This window comes from Syngnathoides biaculeatus, chromosome 4, assembly GCF_019802595.1.
Source record: "Syngnathoides biaculeatus isolate LvHL_M chromosome 4, ASM1980259v1, whole genome shotgun sequence".
Lineage (NCBI taxonomy): Eukaryota > Metazoa > Chordata > Actinopteri > Syngnathiformes > Syngnathidae > Syngnathoides > Syngnathoides biaculeatus.
The window spans coordinates 5,164,275-5,191,659 of record NC_084643.1 but is presented as its reverse complement, the minus strand read 5'-3'; the positions used below and the strand labels follow the sequence as shown (position 1 = coordinate 5,191,659).

The window sequence follows — 27,385 nt, the reverse complement described above, 5'->3', positions numbered from 1 at the left end:
ATTTCCTGCTCTGTATATTAATCTCTTCTTTAATCCTTGCACGGTTTGATTGTCTCAACACCTTCCCCGAGGCGGCCAATCTGGTTTTTGCAATTAAGATGACTAAAATAGCCGCGGCTCCCCGTGCGCGTACGTTTGTGCGTGCACTTTTTAACGCTGATTAATAACATTTAGGACAGATCCGTTGGCCATACGTTCTGTAGATGTCAGACATCACGACAGCCATGACGCCATTGAACCAGACAGGCAGAAATATGTCTTTTAACTCGCAAACATCAGCAGACAACTCGAAGCCGCACTTCCTCTCTAAGCTGCTCATTAGACTCTGGATCAAAGTGGTTAATTTCCTGAAAAGTTTCACGCGCGGGCAAACAAAAGAGACACGTCCCGCCTTTCTTTTTGCTTGACGCTGCGACGTGATTTAAAACAACACTCCTAATTCTCGCGCCACGCACGATGTATAGAGACATGAAAAGGCAGACAACAAAAGCTTTGACACTCTAATCACCGGTGCGGCGGGACGAACACACCCTTCAAGCAGTCATCGGGAATGAGGCGTGGTGCGGGGAAAATGGGATGTGACATTACATGGATGGGTTGTGCGCAAAGGTCTTCTCTGCTCAGCTGCAGGGGCAGAGGCAGAGGCAACCCGACACGACGTTGCATAGTTAGCGGCAATCCGCCCGCAACGGGCGTCGGACCGGCGCCTGGTATTTTCTGCCCCATCTGGTCGCTGTTTCCAGGACGTCGGGGTCAAATGACGGTTCAGGGCCGCTGCGAGGGAAGCGTGTTTTTGTCGTTTTTTTTTTTTCTCTCGTGATATTCCGGAGGTTTAACATTGGAGTAAATATGTGCCACCAGGATTTGAATTTGAAATGGAAAGTGATCACATTTTCAATTCGCTGTCTGAAATTCAACCGGCTGCAATTCGGTGTCTAAAATTCACCGTCTGTGCAACCAGGCAGGGTTACTTCAGGTCGGATCCGAACAGCCAGCCAATCCAGTTACGCTTTCTTAGTATGTGACGTCACGTGACTAAGAAAGCGTAACTGCGATTGGCTGACCTGAAGTAACCCTGCCACAGACGATGAATTTCAGACAGCGAATTGTAGCAACTATTGAAAATGTGATCATTATACGTTTCAAATTCAAATCCTGGTGGCACTTATTTACTTTCATAGTTGGTGCTACAAAACCCAACAGCCAGCATTTGCAAAAGTTAATAACCAAAGCCAGTCAGCCGCTGACAGAGCAATCACGGCATTGAAATACAACCGGCTACAAGTCGCTGTCTGAAATTCACCGTTTGTGCCACCAGGCAGGGTTACTTCAGGTCAGAACCGAACAGCCAGCCAATCCCAGTTCCCCTTTCTTAGTCACGTGACGTCACATACTGAGAAAGCGTAACTGGATTGGCTGGCTGTTCGGTTCTGACCTGAAGTAACCCCGCCTTTGTAGCTCAGACGGTGAATTTCAGACACCGAATTGGAGCCAGTTGAATTGTTTACATTGAAAAGTTACACAGAAATACAATTACTGAAAATGAGATCACTTTACACGTCAAATTCAAATCCTGGTGGCACGTATTAACTTCCCTACATTTGAGTTGACCAGAAAAGTTGTTTACTGTGGCGAACGGAAAAGTTGTTTACTCTGGCATAGAACTTACTTACCTTCATCATACCAAGCAAAATTTCTCGTCAGTATCGTGTGGCGCAGTTATATGCCACTCAAAGCATTATTATCTCAATATTACCGGGCAAAGAACAATAATGGAAATGGTTGCCTCGTTTGATGCCCCACGCCACACTAGGAGAAGAGCGTATTCCCCGAGCCAATCAGCAAAGAAAGGTGATGATAAAAATGAAGTTGTAATTGAATGTGATGAAAGAAAAGTATGTTGCATCACATGGGATAAGTCAGAGATTTATAACCACATGCGGAAGAGGCCTAGCTTGGACTTGAAACCCCCCCAAAAAAATCCAAATTGGACTCTTAAAAAAACACTCACAAAAATGGGAATCGCCCCGCAGTGCCAATCGTCCACACACCCTTGACCTCCACCCCCCTCCCCACCCCCCGCCCTTCTCACCTCCGCCTCGGTTCTCGCGTTCCGTCGGCCCGAGCGAAAGTCACGTCCCGGCAGACATCCCGGTTAATGTGTAGCCTTTAATACGGAAAGGTTAAGGTGAGCCGGTGCATTTTTTATCGTCTGAAATCGCTCCAGCGCTTTTCATATGCGGTTAATGAGTACAACGCGAGGCCGTTTGCGTCCTTCACGCTACAATCGACTCCGCAGCGCTAGTTATTAGACCCCCAAATCACTTTTTTCATGCCTAAAAATCAAGTGTGAAGGGCTGTGCCTCCGAGGGCAGCGTCTCGTTGACCCCTTAAGCCGCCGTGATGCGCTTTCTTGCGCGCTCGAGCGCTGTACATCTTGGCCGGCTCACCGTCCCAGGCGCGTTCCTTCCAAAGCGTTCCCGGCTGAAGGATAAAAACAAATCTGACACGCTCCCCAACTGCGAATTTGCTCCCTTTAAAAAACAAAAAAAAAAAAAACAATGGCTCTCCTGCCTTTCCTCATGCTCGCATTGATTTGTTCTGGGTTGACGGCGCGGGGGCCCGCTGTGAAATCGCCCCCAGCGTCATTGATCTCGGCGAGGCTCAAGGAGCCCGGCGACGGCGAGCGACATGGGAAAATCCTCCACGTGTCCTCTTCGACCCCGACCAGTTTACCGCAGTGACGCTTTTTGGCCGCTATTAGATCACCCCCCCCCCCCACACACACACACACACCACCCCCACCCCCGCTCTCCAGCTCGCTCGAGGCTCCGCTTTGATGTGTTTTTGCGGAGGCCCGTCCGCGCCGTTTCATCCGCCATTGTGCCTCGCTGTGTTTCACATGATCTGGCAAACTCTTTATTGCCGCCGTTTTCCACGCCAGAAGCGAGGCTGCTTTTTTTTTTTTCTTTTTCTTTATCTCATGCAGGCCTCTGATTAATCTGGGCCCCTCTCTGCTGGTGTACTTTAATCTTGAATGGGCGATATCTGATTCTCCTCGGCTATTGAGGAAGATCAAACTTTAATGGAACAAGGAACTGCACATCATCCTAATCGCCATCTCCCTGCGTTTTGGCCGCCTGCCCCCCCCCAGGCTTTGTGTCTTTCTGCAGAAGCAGGAAATACATCAGACAGATAAGATATTTTCTCTTCATGCTTTAGTAATTTATTCCCTGTTGACAAAAGCCCCCAAATTTGCATCAGCGCCGTTTGATTACCTGAGACCGGGGAGGGCGTTAACAAACGGCCGACCTGTTCCGTATGTCATAAATATTACACATAAACACATTTACGGATCGGGGTTTGTCCGCCCTTTCTGGGTGTTGAAAGATGTGACCACGTGCGACCCGTGTCACCGGTCTATAATCGCCCGGAGGGAGACGCGTCGGACGGATCAAGGTTCAATGCCTTTGATCACGCTGCGGTCAGTCTTGGAATTTGCTATCGACTTGCTCCGTATCGGCAATTGTGCTGACCGGCGGCTGCGTTGTCGGTGGCTGGGTGCATATTCTGTTGTTTCCAACGCGTAACACTTATTCGCTGTCACACCTCCCACGGACAGTTTGTGTCCGTGACAAAAAAAAAAAAAAAAAAAAAGGAGGCCATTACTCGATTGTGAGGCGCTCGCTGTAAAGGAATGACATTTCCACTGAGTGCAGAAAACAATGTTGTCTGGTCTGGATTGTCATTGCAGAAGCCACCACACATTTTCAGTTGAGCGTTAAGTGCGGCACAATTTAATAAAACTGGAGATTTTTATCATTTATAGAGCTCGTGCACGTGATGTCAGCATTTTTACGGCGCCATATTGCCTGTCAAAAAGCTGCCAGACAGTGTGGGGGACATGGAACCAGAGCGGATTTTTCAAATTGCCCGAGACCTGTCGTGCTGTTGGTTGTCACAACAGATGAGACAGATCTTCAAAGAGATCATTCTATGGAATAGCAGCTGAAAAGACCAGAAAAGATCAATGGATTTCGTCAATTAAACGTGGAGGATGGTGCCCAACCAAAACACACACACGACTGTGTAGCAATGGCTTCACTTCAGATAGGAATTATTCTTCTCAATCTCAAATTCCCAAGAAGTATTTATAATGCCGAGATGGCTCATTTGAGAACAATGCATTAAAAAAAAAAAAAAAAAAGGATAGGGAGTCGCCTCTAATGTACACGAAGCGTGTTGCGGCCACACATTAAACTTCGGTAAACCTCTCCCCGGCAGACTATTTCTTTTCTCATATGCATCGTTCTCAAATGAGTGCAATGCGTATTTAAAAAAAAGAAGATAAACCGTCGGTCACACAGAGGTTTACTGAAGTTCAACGTGTGGCCGCAATGCTCTTCCGTGTACGGGGGCTGAAGCCTATCCCAGCAGTTTGTTTTCTTTTTTTAAATACGCATTGGACTCATTTGACAACAATGCATATTTAAAAAAAACATCTGTCAAGGAGAGGTTTACCAAAGTTTAACGTGTGGCTGCAACACGCTTCCGTGTATGGAGGAGCTGACTCGCTGTCTTTTTTTTTTCTCCCTAATCATAGTTAATGAATGCAAGTTTGTGTAAAACTAGGGGTCATTTATTTAAATATTGGTATTTGTATTGAAAAAAATCTGAGTGGCTCCATCACTATGTAGGATTTATTCTTGATTGAGAACAGATCCGGCAGCGAAGTATTTGTAGGCGTCCAGCCTTTTTCTCCGCTTTCAAACTCTTCCGTGTAAATCTCGACGACTTACTCACCAGATCCACGTGTAGATCCAGTTGTCCTAGCCAAACGGTAGCTGGTTGATAGTCCAATTTCTTATCGGCGAAAACATCGACTTTGGCATTAAATATGGATCCTCTATGCCAAGTGGCTCTCATTTTTCCACGTACCTTCGTTTATTATCACCTTCTAAATGTTTAACGGTATCGGACAAATTTACAAGACGTATTTTCGCGCCATCTCCAACCGACTCAGCGTTGAAGAACGGTTTGTTTGAGCGGCTCTTCCGGCCAGTGACGTGATTTAATGACGTAGGTGCACGAGCTCTATTGGCAGCAGGGACAATAAGCGTAGATAAAACCCATTCAGTTGACTTGGTGGCGGGAGTTGAACCAACCTGGAGACTGTTTCAAAAACGGACTCCCACATGGGCACATTCAGGTATTTGCATCGGACCGGTGCGAGTCAGCCATATTGTTCAGATTAAACTCCGTTTTTCCTCCATCTCAATGATGGAGGAGCTTGAAATTCCCATCATTTTCTCCCACCGTGCTGTTTGTGTCAAGGAAAAGGTTGAAAATCCAGCCGATATTGGACCCTGAGGCCAAAGAGCTTGGATGCCTGCTTCCACTCACATACAAAAACATAGGAACACTGACATGAGGACATGTATTGCGCTCACACACACACATACACACACACCCCCAGCCCTGTTTTATTACCTCCTGCCTGCCGCTGGAATTGCTTTCCTCCCTCGAGTGAGCCAGGCAAAGCCGGCTTTATTGTGTTAACCTATTTGTGTGTCAAGAGCGATTGCGGCGTTCTTTATCTCTGTTTGTATTCGGACGGGGAGACAGCGGCGAGGGCGAGGGAGCGGGGGGAAGGCGGAGGGCGAGCAGTAGGGATGCGGTTGCATGGAGTGAGGCGGGGGGTGGGGGGGGTCTGGGGGCGCACCGGAGCTAGACGAGCCACCAGAGTTAGACGGATGGCCGGTCACCTCGCGCCACTCTGGAGGATAATGACCGGTTGCTTAGCAATAAACCACCCGTATCCACTTCCAGTCGTGCATCCGCAGTAATCACTTTTTTTCCTTCCTAAATAACACGTCTTACATTTTCAGAAGCCGACCGCCATCCATTAAAAAGTGCCGAGCGACGCTTTACATTTACGTGGCAGGTCAGCCGACTTTCAACGAGCGCGAAATGCACGTTTGTCAGCAGGTGTTTATGTCCACATTTGTGAGCAGTTGGTGGAGTTTGACCGGGATTAGCGCGGGGCCACGGCGATACAGAATATCCCTCCACATCGCGGCTGTTTTCCAACCTTTGAACTCTGCAAAACCTGCCCACTCGCATAGCCACGTTGGCGAGCTCGCAGTTTGATGGGCGATCGCGGGCCAGCGGGGGCGTCGCTCTCCTGAGCTCTTAGTTTTATGAACATTTTTATTGAGTCGAACAAATTGCTGACCTTTAGCGGGGTAATGAATGGGCCGGCCTGCTCGGGAACAGCGAACGTTCCGGCGCGACCGACTGGCGGCGGTCCAAGCCGTTCAATTCGTGATCTGTACTTTGTTTATGCAGTAGGTGACACCTTTTAGTATTGCTGACTTGTTTTCAGACATTTGAAGTTGGAGAATTTTAAGAGTAAGGAGCTCGTGCACCTACGTCATCAAATCACATCACTGGCCGAAAGTGCCGGTCAAACAAACCATTCTTCAATGCTAAGTCGGTTGGAGATGACGTGAAAATACATCTTAAAGCACGATGCCCAGAGTTTTGTCCGATACCGTTAAACATTTAGAACGTGATAATAAAGTAAGGTACGTAGAAAAATAAGAGACACTTGGAATAGAGGACCCATATTTAATGCCGAAGTCGATATTTTCGCCGGAAGAGTTTGAAAGCGTAGAAAGGTCTTGACGCATACAAATACATTGTTGTTGGATCTGTTCTCAATCAAGAATAAATCCCACATAGCAATGGAGCCACTCAGATTTTTTTCAATACAAATCCGAATATTTAAATAAATGACCTCTGGTTTTACATAAACTCACATTCATAAACTATGATTGGAAAAAAAAAAAAAGACAGCGAGTCAGCTCCTCTGTACACAAAGCGTGTTGCGGTCACACGTTAAAATTTGGTAAACTTCTCCGTGACAGGATTTTTATTTTTTAAATATACATCGTTCTCAAATGAGTCCAATGCGTATTTAAAAAAAGAAAACAAACCGCTGGGATAGGCTTCAGCCCCCGTACACGGAAGCGTCTTCTGGCCACACGTTAACCTACTTAAACCTCTGTGTGACCGACGGTTTATTTCCTTTTTTAAAATACGGATTGGACTCATTTCAGAACAATAAATACTTAAAAAAAATTAAAAAAAAAAAGTCTGTCGGGGAGAGGTTCACCAAAGTTTAATGTGTGGCCACGACACACTTCCGTGTACATTGGAGACGACTGTCGTTTTTTTTTTTTTTTTTTTTTTTTTAATGCATTGTTCTCAAATGAGCCATCTCGGCATTATAAATACTTCTTGGGAATTTGAGATTGAGAAGAATAATTCCTACCTGAAATGAAGTGATCGTTACACAGTCGTGTCTATTTGGTTGGGCCCCATCCATCAAGTTTAATTGCCAAAATCCATCGATCTTTTCTGGTCTTTTCAGCTGGTATTCCATAGAATGACGTCTTTGAAGATCTGTCTCGTCTGTTGTGACAACAAACAGGACAACAAGTCTCGGCCATTGTGAATATTCTGCTCCGGTTCAATGTCCTCCACACTGTCGAGCAGCTCTTTTTGACCGGCAATATGGCGCCGTGAAAATGGTGACGTCACGTGCATGAGCTCTGTAAAGGTATATGATTTCAACATAACCCCGTTTAAGCTGCGTTACATCACAGGACCTCGGTGCTTGTTTAATAGTCAGCCAATTATGCTTTCTCCTTTTTTAGAATACACCGCTCTCTTCTTTTATGAAATGTTCTGTCATGCTTGTAATCAAATTGTTCACGATGAAAAGCTACAACCTTTCCAATGCACGTCACGAGCGAATTAAATGTTTCATCTGATGCCGGTTTAATGCGTACGGATGGACGAACGTTTTGAAAATCCGTTGCGTCGAAATAGCGTTAATGGAGTCTGCCGCGTCCCCCATCTGCACATTGTCTTCCCTCCCTCCGGTTCCTCATTCAGGCTCACGCGCCGTCGGTGAAAGTGACAGCTTTGCACGTCCCGGGAACTTCACTCACATAGAGCAAATGTAGGCGATTACACCCCCAGCGCCATCTTTCATATTTCCACACCATGCTTCTGTGGCTACGTCTATAGAACAGCTGTCCAGCTGTCACAGCAGCCAGCCAGTCAGCCTCTCTCTCTCTCTCTCTCTCTGAGGCAACATCTGCAGAGCGCGAAGGCGCAAGGGCGGTTTGTCGCTCTCGGCTTGTCCCCGAAGACCGCGGAAGTGTGTCACGCCTTTTGGCGGCGCGTCGCCGTCGGCCGCGTCAAGCGTGCCGCGGCCTCCGCTTTCGACGCGACCGACTCATTTTAGCCGCTTTAACGAGCTCTTTGAAATGTTTTTTTTTTTTTTTTTCGCTTCGCAGTCACAAGGAAGTCTTAAATGAGACATTCCAAGTAGCCAGACTACTTTTAAGCATGTGACCACGAGGCAATAAAAAACATGGCACATTATCTCGCGTATTAATAGTCGTTAGCTCGTGCGTAGATATGTGTGTGCGCGCACCTGGGTGTGTGTGTGTCTTCACAAAATCCCAGCGAGCAAAGTGCAATGGCCTGGAACTGACGGGAACCCACCGGGAGAGTCTCTCCTTGATGTAGCCCCCCCCCCCCCCATTCCCGGCGGCAGAGCGGCGGTGCGGGGATGGAGTAGGAGGAGGCTTGCCATGCGAGATGAACAGAAACCCGGGTCCCCTCTGTCAGACACAAACTAGGATCAGGGAGCTCGCTTGGGACTCTCTCTCGGGAGGAGCAGACAGAAAAAGGGAGACAGCAGCTGTTTTCTCTCTAAGTCCTTCAGCAGAAAGCTTGTTTTATATTTATTCCCCTTTATCTCCTGTGGGGCTGTCATTAGCGCCTGTCGCGCTCTTTTGTGCCAGTAAACACGGATGAGCCGAACATTTATTTGCACTTTTGAGAGCGTCGTGATCTTCCTTGTGCCTCGGTTTATTATTTTTTGGGGGGACGGTACTGTGGGAGGTCGTTTTTGTAATTTTATTTTTAATGATGACAGGGTCCGTCAGCACGGTGGAGTAGCTGGTAAAGCGTCGGACACACAGTTCTGAGGTCCCGGGTTGGATCCCGTGTGGAGTTTGCATGTTGTCCCCGTGCCTGCGTGGGTTTCCCCCGGGCGCTCCGGTTTCCTCCCGCATCCCAAAAACATGCAACATGAATTGGACACTCTAAACTGCCCCTAGGACCAAGTCCGAAACTTTGGTGTTCTGATTTGATTCCAACAATCGTAGCAAATCAATCACAAAAAACTGCCTTCTACCATCTGAAGAACATATCTAGAGTGAAGTCTTGTATGTGTCAAGTAGACCAGGAAAAGCTCATGCATTCTTTTACCTCAAGTAGACTTGACTATTTTAATGGTCTTCTGACTGGACTCCCAAAAAACAGTATTAAACAGCTGCAGCTCGCGTTCTGACCACAACAAAGCGGTCAGAGCATAGAACTCCAATCCTAAAGTCCAGTCGGCTTTAGAATATATTTGAAAGTTCTGCTACTGGCCTATGAACCACTAAATGATTTCGGTCGTGAATACATGAAAGAAATGTTTACGGAGTACAAACCCAGCAGAGCTCTGAGATCGATTGACTCAGGTCAAATAGTGGAGGGCAGAGTCCAAAGCAAACGCGGTGAAGCAGCATTTAGTTCCCAACAGAGGAGAGGTCAACCAAAGTGTGAATGTTTTTAAATCCAACACTTCTTTTTTCTCATGCTTTTAAGAATATATCCACTTTTTGATCATATTACTTGCACTGTATGCGGTTTTGTCATTTCTATTGTTTTATGCCATTTTAAATGTTTTATTTCTTTGTTTTCAAATGCCTTCAATCGCGTAAAGCACATTGAGTTACCTCGTGTATGAAATCCGCTATACAAATAAATTTGCTTTGCTTTGCTTTGACCTTTGCGAGGATAAGCGGCAAAGAAAATGGATGGATGGATAATAACAGGGCCAGTCCGGCAACTGCGCATTTATTCAAAAAGGTGAAGTCAGTTGAAATTTCATACTCGAGCTAAGAGAAAGCTCGGGTTTCTTGGGCACATTAAAGCGACTCGTAAGGACAAGTGCAATTTAAACAAACAAAAAAAAATCCATAGATGAATGATATTCAACAGATTGTTTTGGATAAAAACAAGTTTACGTGTTGTAAACACAGCGTGGCATAGACGCAGGCGTTTGAAAAGAACCATATGGACGCAGTGGAGTCTGTCCGCCCGTGGTGGGTCACAAGCAAACAGCTGATGACAGGGAAATCGCCGGCGCCTGACTCGCGTTTTATCATTCAAATTCGCTCTTTCGGCTCGGCTCCGCCGTGACTGACGGCCCGGGCATAAAAGCGGCGGCGGGGGCCGACGGCGACGGTGACAATGCGCTCTCCTCTTTGCCTTGTTTTCGCACTTTTTTTCTGCTGTCACAGACAAGCTCGCCGATTGCCTCTCCGCCGAGACAGCATACTATTAATCTTCTAAACAAGAGCGGCCGGAGCCCGGCTGTATTATTTGTCGAAAACCGAGGGGACCGAGGGGAGACTTTGTCGAATAGGAAAAAAAAAAGGGGGGGGTGGGGGGGGCCAACTGGGGCTAAATCGGGCTCATTGTGGGGCGAGAAAAAAAGAACAATAATATTAGAACTCTTAATAGCTGCTGCTGAGATAGATGCATTGACGCCTGAATACAGCCCCCCCCCCTCCCCACCTGCAAATTTTCTGGGTTCTCTTCTGGCACCGAGGTGCACGTCTCGGTTTTCATCCTTGGTGTGAAAAAAAATATTCATAAAGCTCTGTTTCCATGGACATTTTGTGTGACAGCACATCTCGTGATGCCTTTCAGCGCGCTTGGACGGTTTGAACATTTTTTTGGTGTGTGTGTGTGTTTGTTTCGATTGGAAGCTTAAACCGCAGTTTGTTCCAAAAAGCGTTGATGTATTTTGAAAGTGAGGGGATAAAGGAAACGGTTCCGAACAACAACAATTTAAAGTGCAAAACCTTTCTCGGCTTGAACTTTAATGGCTTTTTTTTTCTGCTCCAATTTCATGGGCTGAGCTTTTGTGTTTAATTAGGTGTGATTTGTGAACATTTCCCAAGTGGTAAAGGAAGTCTTTTTTTTTTTTTTTTGTGGTGGTGGTGGGCTGGATTCTGCACTTGCTTGACAATCGCCGACACCATGGGCTCTAATGGATGTCTTCCTGTGCAAAATGGCCTCTTAAAGCCAACTTTAAAGGACGCGCATGACGCGGCTGCGCTATTCAGCGTCTGAGGCGTTTCAAGAACCTGAAATTGCGGGATCAATGCGCGCCCGCCTTCTTTGTTTCGTTGTGCGTCCATGGAAACCCGGCGAGGGAGTGCAACCCGGATGACTATTGAACTCTCGGGTCGGTGCCACGTGAGAGCGAGACGGCTGGTCAGTGGGAAATGATACACTTTCTTTTGTCGAGAGCGATTGTGTGCGTGCTACCGTGCACGTTGTGCGCTATTCGTAGCGTCTTTGTGGCGCCTGTTTCCATTTTGAAGACAAAATATATGTTGACTTCAAGCACTGTAACACTATTGTTCTTACTATTAATGCAGGTCTTTTCACATTAAATCGCTTTTTTTTTTATAAATAGTAAAAATCTTGCTACTTCTGGACTAATTTTATTGGGGTAGCAGCTTTTTTGTGTCTTAATTTGGTTGCACGCCATTCTCTGAGTATATGTTTTGGTGTTCGGATTCTGAAAAATGACAAACTTTTTGTTCTGTGGGCCGGCGACGCGGTGGATTCAGCTGGTAGAGCGTTGGCCTCATAGTTCTGAGGACCCGGGTTTGATCCCAGCCTTGCTTGTGTGGAGTTTGCATGTTCTCCACGTGCCTGCGTGGGGTTTTCTCCGGGTACTCCGGTTTCCTCCCACATCCCAAAAACATGCATTCATTGGACACTAAATTCCCCAAAGGTGTAATTTTGAGTGCGGCTGTTGGTCTTTATGTGCCCTGTGATTGGCTGGCGACCAGTTCAGGTCGTACCCCGCCTCCTACCCGTTGACAGTTGGGATAGACTCCAGCACTACCCCGTGACCCTTGTGAGGGTAAGCGGCAAAGAAAATGGATGGATAGATGGGCAAAACTCAGACTCGTTAGGCTCCCATTCCAACACGCTTGTGGATATGATACCTCAGAGAAAATGCATTAATTTCAGAATGTAGGATTCCACAGTAAACCTTTTGTTTGGCTGGAAAGCGCTTTTGTGCCACCAACAGAACTGGAGTAGAACGTGTCAATGTCATCGCCCCCCCCCCCCCCCAAAAAAAAAAAAAAGATAAATCGATAATAATTTCAGACCTATCTCTGTGGCCACGTATTGTACCACATGGCCCGCGGCCCAGTGGTTGGAGACCCCTGGTAAAATTGCGAATTGTGAACATACAGAGGGAGTCCACGGTCTACGACTTAGATCCGTTCCTACGGTAGCGACTTACCTCAAATTTCGACTTAACTCGGATTCCACCATTAAAGACAGAATTTACATCAAAATACTTTGTAAAAAAAAATAAAAATACTTGGAAATAAACAAGATGACGTACTTAGCATTAGTGCTAAGAGGCGGATGGAGAAGAAGAAGGGGAGGCTGTGCTTAGCTAGTGCGAAGGAACCTGGTCCTCAATCCGCTCCATCTCGGCGAGTATCAAAGAACCTTGTTTTGCGATCAATGTATCCGACATGGGAATGGAACCCTTCACAAGCGGTAAAATATGGGTTTGTCTTTAATAACCACGGTCGACCGATTGAAGCCTTGGTGGTGTTGGTGTCTCTACTTTCTCCGATCTTTTTTTTTTAATGATCTCGAGCTTCGTTTCCATGGTCATGGATTTTCTTTTGGCTCGCAGAAGCATTGTTAAAAAACACAGCTGTCTTCTTTGGGGCCGATAATGTCGAAAAATGAGGGCGGAAATTGCGACGATACTCCCAGCGCAGAAACGCGGACAAGCGTTAGCCAAACAAAATGGCGGACGGGGTACGGGCGTTGTAAAGTTGAAACGTCTTAGGTCGAGACCATTTTAACCCGAGGACTCCCTGTATGCAATCATTAATTATGTCTAATAAGTCGTATCATCGTTTTCTTTTGCTGAATGAATGGCTGAAATTGTGCGATTCTACTCCCCCCCCACCCGCAGCGTTCGCCAAATTGGGTTCCTCGACTCGTAAAGTCTTTGGCTGCGAGTCTGCCTCCTCTGCACATGTATGTGTACAGGGACGTCTGATTGTGGCTTGAATACAAACGTGCTTGTCCCACTTTCTCACACAAGCGCCCCCCCCCCCCCCACCCCCACCGCCCACCCATCCATTGTCCCCCCCCTCCCTCTCCGCACGCCTCGGTACGATCCCCAGCAAGCAGCCGGAGAGCCGTGCCTGCTGCCACCAGCCTCTGGCCTCAGCCCACCACCCGAGAAAGATCGTCTGAGTCCCCCGCGGCCTCGCTGCGCTCCGTGTGGAAGCGCGACCGTGACACCCCCCCCCCCCCCCCCCGACCGCCTCCTCTCGGAGAAAGCACTCTTGACCCGGCGCCCCATTGTTTCCAGCGGGGACGGATGAGGAGCCGCCGCCTCCGCCGGCGCAATCCTTCACTCAATAGCCGCTCCATCTGTTGACTGCGTGACTCGGGGTTACAACCGGGGATTTTGCTCCGTCTGTGCGAGGGTATAAAAGGGGCTGTGTCGGGGGGGGGGGGCTTCCTGAAAGGGGTTTTAACGCCGCATTTGCAGGGTGTCACCATGCGCCCTCTCTCTCTCTCTCTCTCTCTCTCTCTCTCTCTCTCAACCCCGTCCGCCCTCCCGCCCGTCATCACTCTGAACACAACCGGCTGGGTGTGTGCGCGATGAGAGGCCTTCATTGTGCCTGTTCGCGGCCCCCCTAGGCAACAGGGTCACCTTGTCCCTAAACAAATGTTGCCCTCAGTGGGGATTGTTGGCAATGTTTTGTTTTTTTTTCTAGATGTGTACGTGAAAGGCGGTGGTAAGCGTTTTCAGCGTAAGAATGCGTCATCGGGAAGAGGCCAAAGGCCTTGCCCGCAAAGACATTTATCTCAAATCTCTGCCTTTCACATCGAGACCTATTCAGCGCAGCAGCCCCCCGTCTGCATCAGGCGTACAAAGGGCATCGCAGACAAGAAGCTGCCCGTAACTACTACAAGTCAAAGAGCTCTTTGAGAGCATTTATAGCTACAAATCTGCTAATGTCATTTGCTTGTTCTCTTCTACTTGAAGCTTCCGGTAGCTGTTTCTTAAAATAGTGGAGGAGGACTCACTGCCGTAGTACTGCCTCGAGAGATGCGAGTGACCTGACTGGTTTTTCGAGATCCGTCATACAAATGGTTTTGTTGTTGTTGTTGCTTTGACTTGCAAGCACAAACTCGACATATGAGGACTGTACGGAGCCAGTGAACGCAACTCACTTCGCGGTGCCAGCAAACTGTCAAGCTTAATATGAAAACAAAGTATTTTGTATTCAAAACAACCATAGCTTGGCCTTTGAGTCCGCTAGCTTAATGCTAACGATGATTACCATTTACGTTGCATACCTTTAACCCTTTAAGTAACAATTCAGAAACAAACCCAGCAGTAATGTACAGTACACAGGCAATATAGAGCTCGTGCACCTACGTCATAAAATCACGTGACTTTTGTTTACCTCACCATATTGCTGGTCTACAAAGCATTGTTCAATGCTAAGTCGGTTGGAGACGACACGAAAATATGTCTCATAGCACGACGCCCAGAGTCTTGTCCGATGCCATTAGACATTTAGAAGGTGAAAATAAACAAAGATATGTATAAAAACTAGATAAACTCGACATAGAGGACCCGTATTTCATGCCGAAGTCGATGTTTTTGCAGATAAGAAATAGGACCGTTAATTTGCTTCCGCTTGTCTTGGACAACTGGATCTACACAAGTATTTGGTGAGTAAGTTGTCGAGATTTACATGGAAAAGTTTGAAAGCTTATCAAAGTCTGGAAGCATACGAATACTGTGTTGCTGGATCTGTTCTCAATAGGAATAAATCCCACATAGTGACGGTTTTGACGGCTCGTGAACGCGTAAGTGTGTTCGACCACACGTTAACCTTTGCCGGAATCCGTCGATATTTTCTGCTAGTATTCAATACAAATACCAATATTTAAATAAATGACCCCTGGTTTTATACCAACTCATATTACATAACATTAACTATGATTGAGAAAAAAAAAAAAAAGAGGACAGAGTCGTCTCCACGGAACTTACACGGAAGCGATGACGCCCACACATTAACCTCCGTGGACCTCTGCGACAGTTTTTTTTGTTGTTGTTAAAAATACGGATTGTTCTCAAATGAGCTAACTAGGCATTATAAATATTTCTTGGCAATTTGAGATTGAGAAGAATAATTCCTACCTGAAATGAAGCAATCGCTACACAGGCGTCTGTATTTGGTTGCGCACCATCCATCAACTAACCCACCGCTATTTTCTGGTCTTTTCAGCTGGTATTCCATAAAATGACCTCTTTGAATATCTGTCTCGTCTGTTGTGACAACCACCAGCACACCAGGTCTCGGATATTGTAAATATTCTCCGGTTCAGTGTCTCCCACAATGTCGAGCAGCTCTGTTTGACCGGCAATATGGCGCCGTGAAAATGGTGACGTCACGTGCACGAACTCTATAGCAGTACTCACATTCCCTCACAACTAATAGTGCTACAGTGCAGTAATTGAGGCGTTATCATGAATCCCACTTGAGTTCAATGCAAGACACGCCCCGCTCCAATATGATTGGCTCTTGCATCCAGGCAGGAATGCACACAGCAGCCAATCATATTACACTTGGGCTGCCGAAAACTCAAGTGAGACCCTCAATCACACCTCAGTAGACAGTATACAGTCCTTCATGTCCTATCCTGGTGTGGCCAAGGTGTGCACACCAGAAGGAGCGTTCCATTGATGCAATGTCACAAAAACCATTTTATCACATCATAACTGTATGTGTTCATGAAGTGCAATATTAGGTGTGTCATTTATCCTCATCAAAATACAAATAACAGCAATTTTTGTTTATTTCGGGGAAGGCTGGAACGGATTAATGGCATTTCCATTCGTTTTCAATGGGAAATGCTCACTTGAGTTAGGATTTTCCCAGTTTCTTTCCCTCACAAGGGGTCGCGGGAGCGCTGAAGCCTATCCCGACGTTCACGGAACGAATTAAAAGCACGCCTCGAGGCAGCGGTGCACTTCCGAGGCCCGCCTGTTCCACGACACATCTGCTTTCAAGACTTTGAATCAAAACTAAATATGCGGCTGCTGTGACAGCTGGTTCACCTTCGGTAATTAACGTCGGAGCCACAGTCTGCCAGACAGTTGCGCCGAGGTCCGCTGTCTGCCTGCGTGTGGGAGTTCATATTTGGCGGCTTTGGGAGGCTTTGCTCGGTGTTAAATCAAATTTTCGCCGACCAAAAGGAAAACCTCGTGTCTGTGTGTGTGGGATGCATTCCCAACCACAATTAAATTCGATTACTCCGACAAATGAGTGCGTGTTTGAATTTTCGAGGCTTTCGTGAGCTTTTTTTTTCTTCTCGTGCTTTTGGAAGCGTAAACACGTCGAGTGGTCTTTGGGTGGGTTCTTTGCTTGGTTTGCATCTAATGGGGCGGGCCTCCTGCTCTTTCTCCTCGGAAGAAGCACGACTAAATACCCTCATCGTCTGTTTCCCGTTTGTCTCATCACGCAAGCCGCAGTCATCCACCGCGCCGCCACAGGCTCGCCGAATCCCTCGGCTGTCACAGCGTGTGCCCGCCGCACCTTTCCTCCACTTAAGATGATTAAACTGCTCTGCTTATGTCGTTTTGCACATGTGTTTCAGCTCCACCTTTCTTCCTCAGGCAGGAAACAAAGTGAGCTGCGGTATCAGCCACAGATAAGTGGTCGGTTCAGGTGTGCGGAGCGCCTCGCGAGATGAGACTGTGCGGAAGGGATGGAGTTGTGGGGATGGGGGGGTGGGGTGTTGTTTGAGGAGTGGAATGAGCGGAGGCAGAAAACTGCAGTGACAGCAGAATGAATAAATTGAAAACTTCTCTCACTGTAAATTGTCTATCACCGGCGATCTGATAGGCGAGCGGCCCCGGCTTTCCCGCCGCACCCGACCCAATAGAGCCGTGAATAACGGGGTCTATCTCGGCACTGCTTAGCGCTGGCCCCGCACTTAATAATTCATGCAGTGTGAAATATTTTTCCCCGCAACAGATATGCCAGAGCGCCGCCACCAGCAGGCGGGGGCGGTGATGAGGGTCTCCCCGCGGTGCTAATTTGGGGGGGATGGTGACGTGCGTGGATTTCTAAGGACGCTGTCGAGTTCGAGGTGATGCCACGTTTGGCCTCGTGTACACTTGAAGCCAGAGGTTTACATACACTGTGCAAAAAATACACATTTTCATTTTTTTGTCTCACTGTGTGAAGTCAAATCAGACTAAACCACTCCTGTTTCAGGTCAATGAGGATCACCAAAATTATTTCATTTTATTAAATGCCACAATAATGATGCAAAGAATTTCTTAGAGAATTATATATTATTTTCTTTGAGTTCAAGAGTTTACATTCACAAAAAGTACTCTGTCCGTAAAGAATGTGGGAAAGCCCACGTGATGAGGTCATTGCTTTGAAAGCTCCTGATAGGTTAACTGATGACACACCTGGGGGCAGATTTAAGGCCACACCTCAAAAACTCTGTTTCCTTGTTTGAAATCGGCCAGGAAGTCAGAGAAAGAATCGTGGAGCTCTCCCAAGTCTGGCTCATCCTTGGGTGCAATTTCCAGATGCTTGAGGATGCCACCTTCGTCTGTTCGAACAATCTGTCCGGACGACTGGGTGAGGATTCCAGCAAAGTCCTTCAGACGCTTGTGAAAGGTTACTTTAAACATTTGACCCATGTCATGCAGTTCAAAGGAAATGCTACTCCATGCTAAGGAAATGTACGTCAATTTTTGTCCGCTAAAAAAAATTATATAAAATTCTCTTTCTCGTTATTGTGGCATTTAACAAAATGAAGTAATTTTGGTGATCCTGACTGACCTGAAACAGGAGACAATTCATCTGATTTGACTTCAGACAGTGACGCAAAAAAAATGAAATGTGTTTTTGCACATTGTATGTAAAATTCTGGCTTCAACTGTATGCGCTCGGCCTCGGTTATAGGAAATCCTGATGAAAGATGACATTTAACTCACGGCTTATCTGCCTGGAGCTGCGAGCCGGGAGGAGAAATGCACTTCCATTTTAAAAATGGATCAGTGAAGTGGCTGGATACCTGCTAACTTGCTAAGACGGCTTGCGGACTTGACATCTAGGCCGCGCCTGCCCGCCGCCCTCCCACAATCCGGCGCATTCACTTCTCACCTTTATGTCGCGTTGGCGCCCTCCAAGAACGCAGCGCTCCAATTCGCCAGCTGCCGCACGCAACGGTCCGGTTTACGCGCCGACTCGCCCGGCTCCGCTTTTTCCCCCGCACCGACTGGCTATTTTCCGGTTCACATTTAGACCTTGGTACCAATTATGCAAACTAGTAAAAATTTAAACAGGACGGTCTTTTATAATTTAATCCTAAAGTAATAGATTCTATTAAAAATGCATGAGGGGAGGCTTTATAGATGGAGAAGGAATTTGTGTCTATCGGAGGATCTCCAGTCAAGGATGCAGGCAGAATGAGCAAGTGGGATTGGTGGCATTTCCTCATTATTCTAATAGGATGGCATTAGCATAAAGCGCTAACTGGCTGCTGTGATCACGAGCACGAGGATGCTCCTGTGAGGGGGATCCGGTCCAATGAAACTGGTTTCATTCTCTGTTTCCACCCATTCAAAGTGAGGTGTAATGTGTCTGAGTGCGCTTTGTCTTTTCCGTTCTTAAGCTTGGCTGGTTTTATTGCTTTTCGCCCAAAAAAAAAAAAAAAGCATGTAAAGGTGTTGGAGCGTTTAAATTGAAAGTCGGCAGTTCTTTTATTTTAATGACTCACGAGTACAACAGAGCTTTTTTTTTTTTTTTTTAATTTAACTCCTACTTAAGTATTTTTTGCTTTTGCCCCATAGTTCACCTGTTGGGCATCAAAAAAGCAGAGTGCCCAACCAAAACGCAATTCAGAAAGTCTGCCTGTCATGGGCGGAACTCACGGCTGAACCCAAACGCACGACTCACCGGGCTTAGTGGGAGTCTTTATTCGATCCAAGGTCCAAATACCGGTAAGCAGTCCGCGAAGGCAGCGGTAGTAGATTCGGCAGGCGTAAGAGGAAGCTCGATAAACTGTTCGGGGTTCGGTACGCGGGATAGCAAGAGCGGAAACGAGGAGTTCCGGGAAGGTGACATGGGATCAACGATCTGGCGAAGACGGGGACGGGCACAGACCACAACGGGACCGGCACCGCCACGACGCCGCCTTTGCCGTCATCGGATGGCGGCCACCGTGTATCCCCGTCATTCGCGTTCACGTCACTCGGACTGCTCGTGTTCTTGTCGGACTGCACGCCGCCGATTGCAGAAACTGCCCCTCGCAATCAGGTCAGCCCAACAAACCCAAACGTGGTCAGCGATTTGCTCGGCGAAACCTTGGCAGAAGTCTGCGCCACCGTCCCCTCCATTGTTTTCATTGAAGTCATTTTCTTTCTTTCTTTTTTTTTTTTCTGCAGTCGTGCTTGCGAAACAGTTTTTCTCGGATCTCAGCATGAAAGGACGCCAGATTGCAAAAAGAACGTCTCTCTGTTGCCGTTGTCATTTGCTTCGGTAATTAAAGCGCCGCGGTCGTTCGGATAACATACAGCCTTGGAAAAAAAAGTGCTTATTACCGCTCTGTAAGAAGTGGATTGGCAAAGCCAATAAAAAAAAAAAAAAAAAAAATGGAACCCTCGTGAAGCTTATGTGGATTTTAGGTCTGCCTCGGAGGTAAATTCCTCGCCTTTTTGATGTGATGCCTGCCTGTTGACGGAATAAATCCAATGGGCTTAATCGATCATCTCCGCGGAAAGGTCAAGAGGAGAGGCCGCGGCGCTCGAAGCGCTTATCTCGCGGAAGAGCGCCAGAAATGTGACACCTCCTCACGAGCGGGTGGCGGCGGGGAGATTAGCGTCGGACAGGGCGGCCCGAGGGAAACGATTTAGGGAGATGCGGCTCTAAATACTGTACTCGAGGGGAGGGGAGGGGAACGTTCTCGACTGATTTCCTCCAGTCCTCGTTTTTTTTTTTTTGTTTGTTTGTTTTTTTCAGGAGAAAGCATTTTAGTAGATTAAAGAGTCTTTCAACCCCCTCCCAAAAGGAGACCAACAACAGGTGCGCACATGCTGCTGAATGAAGGCTTATTTGTCGCGACCTTCTGTCCGCACCTTTTCCGTGACTGTTTCTCGGAGTTGCTGTCGGGTTTCATCCCGCCGCAGTCTAATCTAATCTGGAGCGGGCGGCCGTGGGCGGCATCTGCGCTCCCCGCTTGAAATAAGGCTTTCTCTCGGCCTAATCCTCTATCCAGGGATCACTCGGTAGGGTGAAGACAATTACCGGCCCGCTTTTCTCATGCTAATGGCATCTCCAACTAGATCTAACAGAAGGAACGGGGGAGGGGGGTGGGGAATGGATTGAGGAGCAGGAAAAAAAGATGACCCAACTAAAATGGCTTTTTATATCATCGGTTAATTATTGATCGGGGGACACAGTTGAAAAGCCTCGAGGTCAGGATTTGGAGGACATTTTCTGGAATGGGTTTATACATTATCAAGTTACTTGGTGTGTGTGTGTGTGTGTGTGTGTGTGTGTGTGTGTGTGTGTGTGCGCGTGTGTTGGGCGGTGTGTGTGGGGGGGGGGGTTGATGTTTGTTTAGGAAGTTGCTGAGATAGAGCTCATATCGCATCAGCAGCTGTGTGCCAAGTAGTCTGCCTTCCTTCTCCTTCTCCTTCTTCTTTTTTTTTTTAATCACCTGCCTCCAGCAAGGTGTCTGGAGTGGTTTTAAATTGCATTAATATGCAGGAATTTATAGATTGCCTCCCTTGGCATTTTTGTTTTTTTTTGTTTGTTTTTTTTTTTTTTTTTTGGGGTAGGGTAGCGAAGCAAGTATTCCAGTCTCCATGTGCACTAATTATCAGGTCTTGGCAGCGTTACCTGCTTCTACTTGTGAAGGACAAACTGATGCAGGATCAGGCAGCGCTCAAGGAGCTCCTCTGTCTGGAAATGTGCAGGAAGAGGGATGTCTCTGAGGCATTTTTATATATTTTTATTTATTTTTTTAATTCCTGATATGTTTGAAAGTTTGACTGCCATGAAAAATCTGAGCTGGAAACATCAATAAACTAAATGACTTTGACCAAGATCCTTCATGTGGAGGCTCAGAGAAACGCTAACAGGCTTTTGCACCTGATCTCACTGACAGTTGCACGCTCACTCCCAACGAAAATATACCGGGGTTTATCTCCTGTGTATCCTGCTTCGGAAACTTCAAATGAGCGTCTCTGGCGACGTCTGATCATTTTGAAGTCACGGCGGCACAAGAGTAACGCTCGACGCCGGCTGCTTTCTCCTTGAAGCGGAAGCCCAAAACCGAGCGCGAGTCCAAATACGTGACAACAAATGAATGAAGAATCCTTGAGCGGAGTGCCTGCGCCGCCGTCTGAGCCGTGACCTTTTTCTTCTTGCCCTCGGCTGGTCAATCTGTCTGATAACATGCGGCCCTTATCGGGTTGCCTTTGTCAAGCGGACCTACCACCATTTGAGATCATTATAACCTGACCGCCATAGTGACAACAAGACCTTGCCAGGAAAAGCAAGGGATCGATCTTTTTTAGTCATTGCACTCCAGATGAAAAACTGCTTTCCGTAGTTTCCTAAAGCTATTTTTTCCACCACCTGGTACATTGAAACAAATTGTACAATGACGGTTAAAGAATTAGAGACGCTTGTGTTCCTTGTTTATGGATCATGTTGACACGTAGCAGTGTCAGGGCTGGAGAGTGTTTGTGTCGTTGGAACCCCATAAAAGTTGGGCTGGTGGACGACTTCAAATACTTGGGGTCAACAATACAGAGTAATGAAGAGTATGGTGAGGAAGTGAAGAATTGGGTCTAAGCGGGGTGGAAGGGTTGGCGGAAGGTGTCTGGTGTTCTATGTGACAGAAGAGTCTCTGCTAGGATGGAGGGCAAAGTTTATAAAACAGTGGTGAGATGTGCTAGAGGTGTGTCAGAAGAATTTAAGGTGGAGGTGGGAGTGCATCAGGAATCCGCGCTAAGCACCTTCCTGTTTGCAGTCGATATAGCGCTAGATACAGGTAGATGAGAGATGGGGAGGGTGGACGACTTCAAATAGTTGGGGTCAACAATACAGAGCAATGGTGAGTGTGGTAAGGAAGTGAAGAAACGGGTCCAAGCAGGTTGGAACAGCTGGCGAAAGGTGTCTGGTGTGTTATGTGACAGAAGAGTGTCTGCTAGGATGAAGGGCAAAGTTTACAAAACAGTGGTAAGGCCGGCCATGATGTACGGATTAGAGACGGCGGCACTGAAGAGACAACAAGAAGCAGAACTGGAGGTGGCAGAAATGAAGATGTTGAGGTTCTCGCTCGGAGTGAGCAAGTTGGATAGGATTAGAAATGAGTTGAATGTTTTGGAGACAAGGTTAGAGAGAGCAGACTTCGATGGTTTGGACATGTCCAGAGGCGAGAGAGTGTAGAGTATATTGGTCGAAGGGTTTTGAGGATGGAGCTGCCAGGCAAAAGAGCGAGAGGAAGACCAAAGAAAAGGTTGATGGATGTTGTGAGGGAGGACAAGAAGACAGAGAGGAAGCTGGACGAGATAGTCTTAGATGAAAAAAGATGACACACTGTGGCGACCCGTAACGGGACAAGCCGAAAGGAAAAGGAGAAGAAGAGTTGACCAGTAGCAGCGTCCTCGTTGGAGTTATGTTAAATTCATGTGCAAATTCGAAATTTGATTTCAAACACTTTCGTAGTTTACTTTGCCATCCAGTGATGATGGGGACGACGATGATTTATCAGTCTAGATTGCGCTGTGGTGAACCAAACCGAATGTTACCGACGAAGAAGCGACGCAACAATGGAGGACACCCAGTTTCCGGTGTTAGTCCCATCCCATTTCCTGTTGCCACACAGAAATAAAAGATGCTTCGCTTTGGACCAACGGTCGGGCTGCAGGGTGTTTGTGTAGTTGGCACCCCATAAAAGTGGTCTGGTCGGATCAGTTATTACGTTAGCTGGCGCGCTGAAGTGAAGAATCTTGAATCTCTTCAGCATGGACATCGGGCTCACGTTCGTGCCGTGTAGGTCTTGAGCCAGCTGGCGATTACCAGCTGCGTCCTCTCGCTCCATCCAAGTCGATCCCGCCCGGTCTGGTGTGGCGCGGTCTGGAGGCGAAGGGATGACGACGGCTGAACGGCTCCCGCTAAAAACCGAAAGACGGCTGAATTAAATCCCCGCCTGCTCCCCAGCGTTCATCTGGAGGAAGCTGCGAGATGTTGTGTCATCCACGCTCGCGTTCCCCTTTAATATCCAACGGAGCAAAAACGCCTTTGTCACACTTCAAATATATCAACGGGGATCAGCGTCAACATTTCACCGGTGTGCTGTTTGATTGCCTCGGCTACGCATGGCTGAGCGTTGGCCGCGTGACACCCTCCAGCGGAAGGACCGCGGGAATTGGGGTCACCTTAGGCACAGCGGAGAGCAACGCCCGGGGAAAGACTCGCGCCGTTTGAATTTAATTATACGTCATTGATTTATCGAGCCGCCATTAATAAGCACGCATTCGCAGGCAGGGCCATTTTGACGGAAGGTTTTCCATTCCCCCCCCCCCCCCCATTCATTCCTCTCGCCCCGCTCTTTTCCATTTCATCATAAAACTGACATAAGCCTTTCTTTGAAGTTCAGGAGCCAAAGCGAGGAATGACAGCACAACAAACAATGAACAAAACACGGAAAGACAATGGAACTGTTTGATTATTCAAGAGAGCCGTAGGATGACGGGTGAAGGGGGAAGAAAAAAAAAAGATCCCTTGTTTTATTCTTGCCGTGTTAAGCTGTGAATGGGCCTGTCTGGGACAATAAAAGATTGTGCCACGTCGGAATAAACCGTTTTTTTTTTTGCTATATCAACAACGCTTTGCAAATGGGGTGTAATTCGGGTTTAGGAGAAAATACGGATCCCAAAACGTGAGCCGAGAACGCAGTTATGGATTCGCGTATATGCAGATACGAAACGTTGAGCGCGGCGGTTCTGACGCGGTCTGCCACCTGCGATCAACTGTTTCCCTTCTCTGCTCGACTTTCGCGAGATTCGCGCGTGGAAGCGCGGTTAGACGACAGGCGACGTCTCTGCAAAAACAATGCCAGCGAGCGGAAGACTTTCCCCTGCGGTTTTATTTGACAACTTTAAGCCGCGCTCGCGTTGCTCAACGTCTCCGGCTGGTATCAGCGAGAGCACGAGGGGGCTCTGTCATGTTCTGAGAGCACTTTTGCTGGCACTACGCAGAGGCAGAGAGTTTTCCCAGCAGGGGACCACCGCCACCACCACGTGCAGTCATTACTGCACAGCGTACATCCCCTTAACAGGTAAACACATCGTCCCTTTTCTTTCTTTCTTTGACATCCATCTTAAACATTGTCTCAAAGTTCTCCATTCCTTCCGCGTTGCCGACAAATACCGCGGAGCATAATTTGTCATCCTTTTTTACCGCTGAATTTAATCTCTTGAACAAACTACAGCCTTCAACGTTGCCCATGTAAGAACTTTGCAGTTGTCAAACATTAGCGTCCAAGTTGAATCCAGTTTCCTACTAAAATACTGAGTTTCCGTGAAGCGTTTCTTCCCATCGGGTATAGACCGTTTTCGACTGAGGTCACACACCTTCTGATTTAGAACGCGGGCGCCATCTTGGTTGGATGAATTCAGGTAAACACACGTAACTAAGCAGGAATCATTCCAGAAAGACGTAAGAACGGGGGCGCACTGCTACGTTATTGGTCGCTCAAACGAAAGCGGGCGTTGTGCAGCATCTTTCTTTCGACTGCCAGTTGTGCTCAAGAACCAGTGCGAGAAAACAGCAGCGATTAGCAACCAAACGGCGACAACTGTGGCAGTCTCGTAATACCAGAGCCGATGTAGCTGACAAGCACAATACTCGTGTGTGTGAATGCAATGCATGTCTCCAAAATCTGTATTTTCTGTTTTATTATAATACGTTTGCACTGCTAGCTTGTTTCGTGAGTTGAGTTAAAAATGGAGAAAGTGGTGCGGGCTCCACTTGGGACTCATCCCGGTCGAACTTCTCTCTCTCTTCTCTCTCCCTCTCGGTAACAAAAAGAAAAATAATAATCTACACCTCTTTTGTTGGTGTAATCAACATAATTTAACAAAACGGTGACTATAATCACGCGGTACACTAAACTGATTGGCAGTGTGGAGACACAGGTTGCTTGCAATGGATACCGGCGCGTGATGAGAGGGTTTTAGGACTCCAGACGTTTGTAATTCTTTAGTTGGTCCACGCTATAAGCGCTTGTCGAGAAGAGGAGATAGTGGACGACGTCTGGATAGGTTACACAGTTCGAAATTCTTACTCCATTTGTGTTTCTCCAAGGCATACGCGTCGATATCGTCGATAAAAGCACAATTCTTGTCGTAACGGTTACTCATGAGCCCCGATAACTTTCCAAAGTCTTTTTAGCCACCACGCGTCACTTTTAACAGTCGTACGAACATTTGTGTAACTCCGGTCTGCATTGCAACAGCATTAGAGTGAACGGCGCGTCAGTAGAGTGAACCCATCCGACATGGCCAGGTGGCCCGGATCTCGTCACGTGTCATTTTGCGGGCCCGCGTTGTGAACGCGCTTGCCACGCGGACGTCTTTTTGCCACGTACCAAAGCAAGCCGGGCCGGCTCCAAGATGCAGCGGTTGGCTGTGCACTCAATTAGTCTTCATCGCGATTACAGGGTTGACATTAGTCTAGACAGCCGTGTTTTGATCAGAGATGACAGGCGGCTCGCTGCTATTGGACTGCCAGACATTCCTCGCCCTTCATCCCGCGGATGAAGCTATCGAAGCTGACTGCTATATGGAGCCCTCGCAGCTCGCAGCCCGTGCCAAGATGCCCTTCATCCGCGCTTATAAATATGTCGGCACCGGAATACAAGTCGGTATAAGCCTCGATAACGGCAACGCAAGGGCCTCGTACGCGTGAGGCTGGGGTGTCGGTATGTGACTCCGACGCTGTATATCATGCCAACGATGGCTAAACTGCGGGCTTTTCCACACAATGGCCTTTTGTTGTCCAGGTTATTTATTGTGCCGCTATGAAGCCGTGCAGCGAGCTCGGTGTGTGAGTGCATCCACGGGGCTTGTATTGTTAGCGAATCACTGGCTTGTATTTGTGGAGTGGGAGGGTTTGCTAACAATGGCCCCCTTTTTTTTTTTTTTTATGTCCCGGAGTGCGTGCCTGTCGGCCTCGCAAATTTTTGTTTTGTGTCTTGTTTTGTTGTTTGCGCGCGCGGAACGGGGTCAGCGAGCACAACCCCGCTCGCACGATCCCAAGTCCAAATGGACGGGCTCTCGCACCGGCGCCGGGAGCATTAGCGTGCGCGTTTCGGATGCACAGAAAATGATTTTGTGTGGAAAGCGGCGAGCTGAAGGGGTTTTTACTGCCTGTCTCCGCTAATGGAACCTTTTCTCTCTCTTTATATTCATGTGACAGTACGGTGACGGGCAAGGGGGGGGGGGGGGGGAGCGGGTGAGGGATTACGGGGGTAGCGCGGTGCCTTGTTAAAGAAAAGGAAAGGGGTTAGAGTGTGTCGATTGGATTAACTTGTTTGGGCTTATTAGGAGAAGAGACACAGCAGCTTGTTAAAAGCACTGCATGGGGCGTCCCACACTGAGACTTAAGGGTCAGCGTCCAAATGGGCTCGAGGAGCCCACCACCTCCACTCGGTGTGGAGGGGTTCTGAGGGGCTCCTCGTCCGCAAGTGGTCCCACTGTGGAAACTTGAGAGTTCTTTAGAAGAAAAAAAAATTGGACCATCCCTAATGGGGGTTGAAACTTTGCAGAAGGAATGTTAGCTGTAGTGGATTTTGCAGTTTGATTTTTCTTTTTTAATGGGCCAACACATTTATCTCAAAAATTCAGCTTTGCTTTCTGAATCTTTAACGGCTTGTTTGGCATAACTACGCCAAGTTGCATGAACTGACGAAGGCCGAGACCCAAAACATCTTCTAAGACCGCCGGAACAGTCCAGTTGCGATCGATTCAGTGCCGTGAGTAGGACCTGAACTCGGTCAATGAGGATCCTTACGAGTATCTGGTTTTGGAGGCGGTCACTGAAGTACTGCGCTCTCATGTACTGCT

General features: G+C 47.6%; 1 protein-coding gene across 15 annotated transcripts in view; it reads left to right on the top strand.

Moving 5' to 3' along the window:
• Positions 1–27,385, top strand: part of fam222aa (family with sequence similarity 222 member Aa) — an 85,434-nt gene that overhangs the window by 22,989 nt on the left and 35,060 nt on the right. Inside the window, exon 1 of one of the 15 annotated variants that reach the window (XM_061817040.1) lies at positions 11,150–11,415. The exons of 12 other annotated variants lie outside the window; for them this stretch is intronic. The gene's annotated coding sequence lies outside the window, so the exon portion shown is untranslated. Of the gene's footprint in view, positions 1–11,149; positions 11,416–17,782; positions 17,880–24,441; positions 24,598–27,385 lie in introns of those variants that run through there. 2 more of the 15 variants (XM_061817041.1, XM_061817043.1) reach the window with 2 other exon arrangements.